The following is a 13080-nucleotide window of genomic DNA, read 5'->3' on the forward strand; positions in this document are numbered from 1 at the left end:
AAACATAATAATTACACTTTGTTCACCGTTCATTATCAGGATGGGAGAAATATGTATCTCATTTTTCCTTTTATTTTAGTTATCGAAATGAGTTTGATATATTATCACCTTTCAATGAGTTGGTCTTTAACAACCGAATAATGTAGACCATCTTTAATAAAGTGAAATAGCTCAGAGCTTAACGCAAGAGAACATAACATGTAAATCGTGCTATCGAATCTCACGCTCATATCTGGGAACACTACAACAGTGCAGTGCTGAAGACACTTGTAAGGTTTTCTTTTGACAGTTGCAATTTCAAATTTCAAATTAAAAGCGAAATTTTTCATTGACATATTTCAAAGGCATTTAATTACTGCTAAATGCACTGCTGATCGCCTTCAATTCGCCGGCGATTACAAGGCGATTAGAAGGCATTTAACGGAAATTTGCGGGTAGGGTACAGTCATTTACCACCCAAGCGCCACAGATTAAGCTTAAACGACTGGAAAATTGAATATCCATAGGAAAAAAATGAAAGCTTCACAGCTTCATTGCCCGCTGCGCAAATTCGAGCAGTTTTCTGCGTAGTTTTTTGCGTCGTTTTGCGTAAAAAAATACGCAAAAAAATACGCTAGACTTCAGCCAAAACTACGATAGCCAGCGTATTTATTGCAGTTTTTAGGTGCGGAACGAGCGCCATCTGTTGAAGGAATGGATGAACTATTTCAGACGGTGGAGCAAAAAAAAAACGGCCGAAAAATTCAAAAATATTGGCGCCCATTCCTTCCTCCTCCTCTTCCTCTAACTCCCTTCCCCTCCCTGCCTTGCCTTATACTTGCGCTTCAGCCCGTGCCTTTCGCCGTCAGCTAATCAGTGTGTATGCGTTGGTGTATATGTACATTGCGGTTGTGTATTGTAATTGGTGGGTGTTAGCATTTATTTATTCGTGTGTGACCTTGACGATGCGGGAGGAGAAGCTGGTTCATTTTGGGATTTAAAGTGTTATCGGTGTATTGATGGATTATTTTATTTCGTGCCGCTGCTGATGAGACCATTCGATGCCCCTGCCATTTGAGGGTGAAGAAGCCTATTTAAAACAAGCGTAGGAGAACGTCTAACACTAAACTAATATTTTTTTATTAGAACATGTTTGATGCTTCAATGACCTTCTAAGCATCATGTAGCACGGCGTATAGTGGCAATAATTTTTTTTTTTTTTATTCAGGCGTAACAGTTTTGGGTCTCGACACACACACGCACACAGCGCGGGGAAAGTGACCGTTCACTCTATCATGTCGCGATCCCCCACCCCGCCCGGCGCTTTGAATGAGGATGCGATACAAGAAAGCTGAACCAGCCGTTCTACCGATACGGTAGCCGTAATCGATCATGCGGGGAGGGGGGGGTGGTCTGGTGGGGAGGGGAGGGGGGTGCGTGCTTGCGTTCGCGCTTTCGTGGGTGCGTGCTTGCGTTTGCGCTTTCGCGGGTACCTGCCCGCGTACACGCGTACGTGCATGTGTGCGTGCGTGCGTGCTCGCGTGCGTTTGTGTGTGTGTGTTTGTGTTTGTGTGTGTGTGTGTGTGTGTGTGTGTGTGTGTGTGTGTGTGTGTGTGTGTGTGTGTGTGTGTGTGTGTGTGTGTGTGTGTGTGTGTGTGTGTGTGTGTGTGTGTGTGTGTGTGTGTGTGTGTGTGCGTGTGGAAACCCCAAAACTATTTGATTCTGATGCGTACATTTTCATCCGCTGCGGCTACAAAGTCCATGCATTTTCGATTTCGCTACCTGAGAGACAACACAACTATCGGATTGGCACCACGATCTTTGCGATCGGTTCTGCTGTTGGGGGTGTTAAAAAGGCACACGATCGAAGCAAACGTGCGTGTGATATGTAGCAAATTTCTTTCGCGCATATGGTGCTGCACCTGCCCGTCCAGAATCTGGCGGCTTGTTGGTTTGGAAAAGTTATCATGACGCCGATTGACCGGCATTGCCTTGGAATGGGTTCGGATCGGTAGGTTCATGTTTTAGTCGAGTGAATTCCGTGCATTTGTCGCGCCACAGCGGTAGACCCGGCAGCACCAAAGTCAAAACAAAAACCTTCCCCGAGTGTGGACTGCTTTGCTAAGTTCTTATTATTATTATTATTATTATTATTATTATTATTATTTGGCGTAATAGTCTACGCGATCATGCCGGCCTTTTCAGGACTTGAGTACCACGTAGCCGGATAGTCAGCCCTTGCTACGGCGGACGGTTCATACGCGGTTAGAACCCACGACGGGCATGCAGATGTGCGGAATGATGGCGGTGTTGCGGGCCCGCTCCTATCCAGCGTGCAACTTGCATACTGCCACACTGTCTCCTGCTCGATGCATACGCTGCAGGCAGGGGGAAGGATGCACCTCCACGATAGAAAAAACACCGTCATGAACCAGCGGTGGACCTAACGGTTGGCGGACTAGGCGGTCGCCGAAGATTTTTAGTCTGTAGTATGCCGTATGTCTACAAGTGGACAGATTATTAGCGACAAGGGTCCCCGGAAAGATGGTCGTTAGGGCTCCGTGGCGGGAGAACCATTTGCACCTCCCCTCCCCCCATGGCGACAACAATGTTAGGGCCTGTGACCGATGATCGTAGGGGTCCCATGGCCACCCCCCCCCCATCCGCTGGCAATTTAAGTATACTGTTCAATCTTCCAACAGCTGTGTGTCAGTACCCCCTCCTCAGGGGCCTCAATTCGTCTTTCCGCTTTTCATGAACACCTTCCTTTCTTTGACCGATGGATCATAACATTCCGGAAGAAATTACATTTGACGACAGACACACGCACACTCACAACCATGCGCAGGATGCTTAGCATATCTATGTAATCCACAACAGACGAAAGCAAAAGCTTAGTGTTATGCTTAATGCTCAGCACGTTCAGTTCGATGGCAGGCCCCAGGGACTGCCAGTGAACTTTCCAGTATACCGGTTTCACAATCAGCTTACGTTCTAGATGCCGGCGGAACGGAATGTTGATGAAAATCAGCGCCGGGCTGAACGTGTTAGAGCGAATTAGGGTTCTGCGCGTTGCACAGCAAACCCTCCATCGTGCGCTAGTGATTCCGTAGCCGTATTTTTACATGGCATCGATTAAACTCATTGCGCTTTTTTGGTTTGATTTGTGAAAATGCAACTTCATCGCCGCAATGTTTGTTAACGGCATTTTTAGGCGCCACAACAGCTCGCGAGCATTGACCACACGCGAGAAAGAGATAGCGCTATGGAGGGAAAAAGCACGGACGACGGCTGACAGCGATTGGCCGTCTGACGCACCAACACATCCAAACCTTCGGCAGCGCGCTCAGGCGAGGGGAATGAGGTGGAGCCAGGGACGTGCAGCTCGACGAGCTGCTCGACAAATTTGCCGTTGGAGAGAAAAGGAAGGCATGATAAAATTCTCCGAACGCCTTGATTTCTTCCGTCGCTTTGCGCAGCGGGTGGCGTATTACAACTCATCATTATATTGCTATCCTTTTCTTGCAATGTGTTTCGACAAGTTTCATCTTATAATGACCTATATAGCCTTCTAACTTTCTGAGCAAAAATCTATATGAATGGTCGTGTGGTCAGATACGTGGGTATCAACACCAACGACCATTACCCAAATCTCACTTGCTTCAGTACTGGTGGTTTCTGTTGGAGTTTAGTATTTAAACAATCGTATCGCCGTTCTAGTTCTAGCGATGCATAACTTCAATGCGAAACCATACAACAGTACAGAGGAAATGAGAAAGCTCTCCTCCAAGCGAGGAAGCTCCACGGTTGGGTATCCCACAAACAGATGGCACCACCAGCTTTTTTGCTATTTTTAGAATGCATGAGTCGTTTGCCGTCTGCTAAACGAAGTCTTTCTATATTCCGTTTAGGTAGAGAATTTGAGGCGTTTAGAAGCCGTTTAGTGGTCGTTTAGTGGATTTGTGGCACTTGGGCAGTGAGGCGAACACTTCTGTCAAAGTAAGCTCTGTTCACTGCTGCTTCGATGTAAATAACTTTTCTATATACAAATGGCGAAGGAAGTGTGAGGCAAGATTTTGTGAGAATTATTGGACAAAACACCCAGGAAAATCATTTTATAAGTTTCCAAATCAATGCAAAAGATGTGAGAAGTACATAAAACAATACGCATTGGAATTTGCGAAGAAAAACAAAAAGGGGGTTTAGCAGTTTCTTCTCTGTGTCAGTGTAGTAAGCGAATCGTTATAGAGATGGCGCTAGTGTTTAACGTATTTTCATTTGAAATAAGGAGACAACTTTTGAAGCTCATTTTGTTCGAAGTGTCACGTCGATTTGTCGGTGATATAACTATTACTTTCTCAATCTATATTTCCAATCCATACCCATTTTGAATAAATATTATTTTAGGTGCGAGAGCTCTTTTTTAAAGTGAGGTTAGTGAGGTTAATAAACACTTGAATGTATTACATTATTCTGCTTTATCAATAGTGGGTGAATAAATAAATAATAATTTTTATTATTATTTTTTTTTATGTATAAGGTTGTTATAATTGTATTTCTTGAAATTATTACAACTCTGATTACTATTAAAATGATAGCTTAATAATAAAATTATAACCCAAGTGCCACAAATCCACTAAACGACCACTAAACGCCTTCTAAACGCCTCAAATTCTCTACCTAAACGGAATATAGAAAGACTTCGTTTAGCAGACGGCAAACGACTCATGCATTCTAAAAATAGCAAAAAAGCTGGTGGTGCCATCTGTTTGTGGGATACCCAACCGTGGAGAGCTTCCTCGCTTGGAGGAGAGCTTTCTCATTTCCTCTGTACTGTTGTATGGTTTCGCATTGAAGTTATGCATCGCTAGAACTAGAACGGCGATACGATTGTTTAAATACTAAACTCCAACGGAAACCACCAGTACTGAAGCAAGTGAGATTTGAGTAATGGTCGTTGGTGTTGATACCCACGTATCTGACCACACGACCATTCATATAGATTTTTGCTTGGAAAGTTAGAAGGCTATATAGGTCATTATAAGATGAAACTTGTCGAAACACATTGCAAGAAAAGGATAGCAATATAATGATGAGTTGTAATACGCCATCTATTGATCAAACCAATGAAGCTGTGAAGCTTTCATTTTTTTCCTATGGATATTCAATTTTCCAGTCGTTTAAGCTTAATCTGTGGCGCTTGGGAACTTATTTATACTCATTAATTATCATTGAATTTTATCGTTAATAGCGATTGCTTGACTTAATATTTTTTCAAAACTTGTTGCTTTTTAAATTATCATATTAAAATAATCAATATTAAGACATGATTAGCTATCAATTTGCTCATCCACGGCGTTTAAAAATGCTGCTTGGGTTTGCGATAAACAGGCGTTATGCGTAATGCTAGCGTCACGTAGAGGGCTGAGCCTTACTTTTACCGTATCACGTAACGGTCATTCGGAAGTCGTTTGTAAATTATATAAGGACCTTTAAACTTGGGAATACATTTTTTGTTAGCATTTGGTGTTTTATCCACGTTTCGAATAACAACAAGATCTCCTTCTGAAAATTCTGCCGCTGGTTTGTGTATTTTGCTAAACTGAACCATGTTTGTTTCTTGATATTAACAGAGCTAAAACACCTTTACTATTTGATGGTTGAAAGAGGAATGAACATTTTATTAACTACATTCTGTTAACACGATTTCATAGAATACTACGATCAATTGTAATATTTCATAGTTTACTTTAATCAATTGTAAACTTCAACATCCCGCCTCAATTGATCCATCCTAGCAAAGTCTATATAATATAGAGATCGAGTCGTCCAGAACATTTGATCAAAACGCGTGGGAAAGTTTTGACAGCTGGATGAAAATGCTTCAATTGTTTCATCGTAGCATACATTGAGGTTTTAGTTGTTGTGCATGCAGTTGCCTGATAGCATTTTCGGCTATTTTTACATCGTTTGTTTGTAATATTGTATTTTAAAAAGTTGACGAATATCAAGAAAAGATAGAATTATAGTGAAATTATCAATTACAACAAGATCAGTACCCGAAATTACGACGAGATCATGTGCAGCTCAAGAGGGCCAAAGCTAAGAGGCCAGATTTCTGATTGTGGTCTTTTTAAAGCGATCAATTACTGAAAAAAACTACTCCATGCCACGTTCATGAAAAAGAAATGTATAGTTACACTAAGTTTTGAGCACAAAATGCACAATTAGCCCTGAAAAGTGTTTGGTTGTTTGGAATCGTTTGTGAACGCTTTTTCATCTAACTGTCAAAAATAAGCTTTCAAAATGGTGGACCAAAATCGAGATATGCCTCTGTATTATATGGACTTTGAATCCTAGCATCGTTCGTAGTTTGCCAAATCTTGGTGCAGGAAGGCCTTTCGTCATCATGTCAGCTATTTGTTCTTCAGTTGGCTGATATTGAAGTTTGATCTGTTTCTGTTGAATAAGTTCTCTGAGGAAGAAATATTGTATATCAATACGTTTCATTCTTCTATGTTTCCTTGGCTTTTCACATGTAGCAATGCATGGTTGGTTATCTTCGTACATAGTCACTGGTAAAGGAACAGTAACATTGACACCTATCGCCAACCAGTCGATAAACATTAACCACCGGTTTGGCTATATCGACCAATAAATTTATCTACTCGAATTGGTTTCGCGTACGCATTTCACTTACCGTTTGATAAAATTATATCGATCGATATAATTACAGATCGAGTAGTTTCGCCACCTGTCAAATTGGCTTTGTTTACTTGAGTTCGTTTACAAATAAGCACACTAGTTGGCACCACAAAGCGATTCAAGAAAGTGTTTTACGATTAAAATATGTTAACAAATGTTAAATTTTACAACTTTCGTGGGTGCTCTGTATCGCAGTTAGATGCGTACATTCACTGCTTATAATTTTCGTGTTTAAATACAGATTCACCAAACCCATATTTTCGTACGAAGCCAACCGGAGTTGCTAGTTAACAGCAGGTGCCATGCGGTCGTTCTGAGTCGTCTTAAACCGTCTGGAGTCACTAATCTGCAGCTGGAGCTGGTGTCGGACGGCTGTAGATAGCTCCGACGATTTCGGCTACCGACTACTGGCTCCGGATGGCTGTGAATGGATCAGGAACCGGAGGGCTCCGGTAGGTTCTGGACGCCTGCGGATTGTTGCGAACGGTTTCAGATGGTTTCGGGTGATTCCGACGATTCTGACGGCTCCGATTGCCGACAAGGGACTCCAAAGCCCGGACGTTGCCGAGGTTGGTGTAAAAACTTTTCGGGCCGTATTCGGTGATGGTGAAGTCATTCGTCAAACGCTTGTGGTTTTAACTTCACCATTAGGTAGCAGTCCAGGATGATTTTAATGCAATGGCTATGATAAAAAAATCAGGGCCTGTCTCATGGCACTATCGTCAACTCGTGCGACTTAAGAACATGTCCGCCATGGATTCAAGCCCCGAATGGACCGAGTCCCCATACGTAGGATTAACTATCCTGTTTAGATAATAAATAAGTAACTGAAAACTCGTTCCAATAGTGGTACAGACAGGTCCTGACTGACAACGATTGCTGTGCCATATAAGAAGAAGTAGAATATGTACTTCTTCTTCTACTGGACCTAACATCCTGCGTGAGCATGACTGCCTTTACAGTATGTCGAGACTTTTTTAGTTCCGAGACGGCTGACCTCGGAACCGCCGTTTAATTAACCATGAAATGAACAAAGAACAATATTTCGTCTTACATAAAATTATTAAGCTTTGAATTTCAGTATCGTAGTTCCTTGATACACGCATGACATAATAACATACCCTTCGTGGGTTCAAACCTAAAATGGACCGTTCCTCTGAAGCAACCACTAATTTTACGGCTGCGTGGTACTTAAAGCGAAAGCCTGTATTGTCCAACATTTCAAAGTAGGACGTTACACCAAGTATTAGTAATAAATTATCATCTTGACGCATTTTCATAATAAGTTATTTTCAATTTATTTAATTGCTTTCCAGTTTTATTTTAGTTTTTACAAATCTTTGTGTGTATTAGGAGCGATTTTTCCAATATTTGTAATAAACTTATACAAAATATCTCAATGCTTTGTTTTCTATGCAATACATATTATAATTCATGATTATTGCTCCGAATCACAGTCTAATTCAACTAGAATGTGCACTCAGCACTGTTTATCAACTGCTTCGAAGCAGTTGGTAATTATATCGATCGATATAGCCAATTTTTGCCATTCGCACTACAAATTACCGACTTTTTTAACGACTGCTCGAATGTTTACCGACTATTGCTAAGGTAGCCATGACAGTTGCTTCCACCGTTTTATCGGTTGACAGATTTGCCGCTTCGCGATACCAATCCGCCATAGTTGTTATTATATTGGTCGATATATTTATCGACTAGTGGTTAACGTCGTTGGCGATAGGTGTCATTGAGTGTTTTCACCCATACAGCTTCACAGCTAGCTTGACAAAGAGCCATCAATTCTTCCTCAGTAGTCGATAGTGCTACAGACGTTTGTTTTCTCGTAGCCCACGAAATCGTTGCATCTTGCAGTTTCAACACGTATCCTGAAACAGATCACCGGTCATTTGGATCATTTCCCCAATCTCTCCTTTTGACCAGTAGTAAAGACACTGATCATGTCCTTTTCGTTCAAAACTAATGCTAGTGATGAACGTATGGAACCGCAAATTCCAGCTCCGAGACGCTTGTTTCAATCCATAAATGGCTTTATTCAGTTTGCAGATCAGTCCATTTCCCGCCTCAAAGCCAGACGGTTGCCGCATATAAATTTCTTCCGTCAGGCCGCCATTCAGGAACGCAGTCTTCACATCCATTTGATGAACATGTAGATTTAGCTGATTTGCCAGGGCCAACAATATTCTCAAGGTCGTCATCTTGGCCACAGGAGAATATGTTTCCGAATAATCGAATCCTTTCATCTAAACCCTTCGCAACAAGTCGAGCTTTGTATCGGTAAATTTTTCCTTCACCATCACGCTTGATAGTGAACACCCATTTATTGCCGACAGGGCGTCGACCAGCAGGCAGTTCTGTAAGGGTCCACGTTTGATTCTTCTTCAGCGATTCCAATTCGGCCTCGATTGCTTTCTCCCAAAGTGACCAATCATCTCGCTTTTTCAATTCATCTATATCACTTGGAATGCTGTTCACATACTCTTCAGCACTCAACGCAAACGCTGATATATTGTAGTTCTTGTGCCAGTCAGGAGGTACATGACTTCTAGCTCTTCGACGTACACCGTTTTCTTCACAAATACCTTCAGCACCCAACGGTCAAAAGCCGAAGATTTTATATTGACCTTTCACTTTTTCTATCTGTCTCTCGCTCTAATTTGAGCGATTTTCCCCTGATGAGTGTCCCCGAGCCTCCTCGTGTGGTTGTTGTTGTTGGAGATGGAACCCGAAACCCCTTCGTGCGCTCTCCAAATCAGACGAAGAGCAAAACCGAGTTTTTTTTGCTTGGCTGAAGCGAACGAGAGAAACAGCGATGATGAAAAAAGTGTGCTATGAAAAAATCTCATCCTAACGAGCACGCGCCAACGTTTTAGCCATGAGAGTGTATGTGTGAGGTAGGCATATTTTGGATTGTAGTGGTGCTACGTTTCTGCTGTCAAATTTTTTGTCATTCTGTGTGGTTTACCAAGTGCCAAGTGCAAGTGTTCGTCAAGTGTGTTAGAAAAGTGAGTTAGAAAAGTGCAAAAATGTCGCAAAACTGCAGCCAAAATGGGCATTTTTATGCAAAGTGTCGTAAGCTCATGGACGAGATTGAGCTCTCGTACCAGGAGGCTCTGCAAGAGGCAAACGATGGGTTTGTCCCGCTGCCAAACATGGGTAAGTAAAAAAGTGAGTGGTTATTTGTCAGTGCATACCATGTTATATTATTTAATATTATATAAAATGTGCAGTATAATTCAGTGTAAAATAATTCTGTGTAAAAGCGGTCGGACCGGTCAAGTGGTACATTCGTCAACTTATACAACTTCACAACATGCCCGTCATGGGTTCAAGTCTCGAATAGACCGTGCCCCCATACGTAGGACTGACTATCCCGCTACGGTAGCAAAAAAAAGTCTCTGAAAGCCAATGCCACTTCACTAGTGGATACAGCCAGGCCTTGATCGGCAGCGGTTGTAGTGTCAAAAGAAGAAGAATTCGGTGCATTGATTTAAGGGCACCAAAATAAAAATTTCTATGTGCGAATCGGTGCAAGAAAAAAAAAACATATTATCATACCCGGGATATATGTGCGTGTGTCAAAAAGCCGCGGCGTGAAAAACGGAATGAGACAAAAAATGTGCGAATCAATTGCATTATATTTTGTATTTATAATCGTCCTACAATTTCCGTCAATTCGGTGTTCAGTGTGGTAAATGTGTTAAGTGTTCAGTGAATGTGTAAAAATGTGTTTCAAAAGGGCGGTCCTGTGGTACAGTCGTCAATTCGCTCGACTTAACAACATGCCCGTCATGGGTTCAAGCCACGTATGGACCGTCCTTCCGTAGCCGGACTGACTATCCGGCTGCGTGGTACTAATTATATATCAAAAACTTAAATAGTCCATCATGACCGCGCAGGTCGCGGACGTCAAGTAAAATATGAAGAAGTGTTTCAAAACAAAACAAAAATTAGTTTTGAAAAAACATTATTCATTTAATGTTGCCGCTAGTCGTCAAGAGCACGACCTATGAACATGCCCGTCATGGGTTTAAGGACCGCATGAGCCGAGCATCCTATAAGCAGGGCAGGGCTAATTGTGTTGGACAAAAAAAAATAAATAAAAAAAGGCTTAGATAAGTGGCTAAGAGCAGTAGCGCAGGGTAAGAAAAGTGGTTCAGACTGGCAAAACGGATAAGGTTTCCACAGGTTCACCATGGCAAATGCCACAAGACCGGACGTGAATCGATTCTTGACTATCCGTACGAAACCAGAACTGACTATCCTGCTTCTCATACCATAAATTCTAAAAAGCCTTTAACATATAATTGCGGTTGACAACCATCCAAGTGTAAATTAAAAACCGTGCGATCATGATCAAATACATTATTTGTTGCACTGGTCAATCGGGCAAAAATTGGTCCGTTCCTATTATTGCAGGTAGCCATTGTAGTGTGGCGACGGGAAAACACCGAATAAACAATTCAAATTTCGGATCGGAAAGCAGAAAACAAATATTCGATAATACAGCGTTCATCATATAAACTATATTCGTACTATAATTCGAATAAATAAATTTTTAAAAAATATGTACACACAGCAAGTGATTTGTTTCCTTATTAACCAAATCCGAATTTAACAAGTTCGAAAGAAACGTTGTAATTGTTTTACATGTCTTTTATTTAATTATACTGTTGATTATAAATTATCTTCCCAATAAAGACTTTTCGGATGACGAAACGGTTCCGGAAGTGCCGCAAGGCCAAGCTACGACATCAAGCACTGCCGGAACAAGTGCTGAAAACGTCGCGGATGATGCTGATGATTTCGACCACGGGGAACATTATCCGAACGGGGAGGACAGCGACGATTTTTATCACGGCGCTTCCGATGAGAATGACTCTTATGAGATCTTTGACCATCTAAGTTTGTTGGATTGTCTTAGATTCTTTGCAATTAAGAGTCAGCTCCCCCGTTCGGTGGTCAATATGCTACTGGCGATCCTACGGAAGAAGGTAGATACCACTCTTCCAAAAGATAGCCGGACTTTGGTGCGAACACCTCCCCGTGCTGCTGGCAGCATTTATAAAATCGGGGGAGGTGACTTTTGGTACGGAGGATTATCGCCAGTCCTGACCAAGTATTTTCAGTAAGTATGTTATGTTTTGAGTTATGTTTCAATTGCTACAAAAAATCCTTTATATTATTATTTATAGAAACATCGAACCCCGAGACGATCCTTTCAAGTTAGACGTATCGGTCGACGGGCTACCGCTACATAAGGGTGGGCCGACCTAGGTTTGGCCTATTCTGGTGAAAGCGGTAGACTTGCCTAAGCTTCCACTCATGTTGGTGGCCGCATATAGTGGCCATACAAAGCCGTCAAGTGTGGAAGAATTTTTGCGGCCGCTAGTGAATGATTTTAATATCATTCAGCGAGGAGGCTTGACCATCGGCGATAAAACGTTGCAGTTTCGGGTACGCAATTTTATCGCTGATACACCGGCTCGAGCGTTCATATTAGGTAACGAAATAAATAACATTATCGTAAATAATTTAGCTAAATACAATATATATTTTATTTTCAGCAACGACGAACCACAACGGATACGACAGTTGTTTAAAGTGCACTTGCCATAGCGAGTGGTGTGAAGAGGGAAAAAAATGTTTGATTCTGTCGATGCTCCCCTTCGTACGGACGAAGGGTTTCGTGGTAGAGTCATATTGAACCATCATCAGGAGTGGCGTACACCTTTAGAAGAATTAGATAATTTTGATTTAGTCGACAACGCTCCCACTTCGGAGCGTGAACACCTGTGTGACGAGGGGTGTACACGTTTTATGCAACGGGGATTTATGTTCGGCAAATTTCCCCGTAATAAAAAGTGGACACCTCTCCAAATGGAAGCTGCGTCTAAATTTTTAATGCAGACAAAGCTTCCTACTGAGATCCATCGATCATTTCGGCTTCTCAGATATCACGCCTTTTGGAAAGCTACCGAGTGGCGTAGCTATCTACATTATGCATCAGTTGTGGTTCTGAAGGACCTGGTTGATCCAATCGCCTATGGTCACTTCCTGCTCTACTTTAGTGCTGTGACAATTTTTTCGACCAAATTTCATCAGCACTTGTGGCTCCGTGCACGAGATTATCTTCGCATATTTGTGAAGAATTTCGGCCAAGTCTACGGTCGAAAATATTTAACAAGCAACATCCACCTTCTCGTTCACATTTATAAAGATGTTGAAAAATTTGGAGCGCTCGACGATTTTTCGGCCTACGCAACAGAAATTTTTTTGCAAAATTTTCCACGCTGGGTCCGAGCGGGCACGAAATGTGTGGAGCAAATTGCAAACAGATCAAGCGATCTAATGAGCCTTGATCTGGTTGCTACCCCG

Source organism: Anopheles merus, chromosome 2R (assembly GCF_017562075.2).
Source record: "Anopheles merus strain MAF chromosome 2R, AmerM5.1, whole genome shotgun sequence".
In the NCBI taxonomy this organism is placed as follows: Eukaryota; Metazoa; Arthropoda; class Insecta; order Diptera; family Culicidae; genus Anopheles; species Anopheles merus.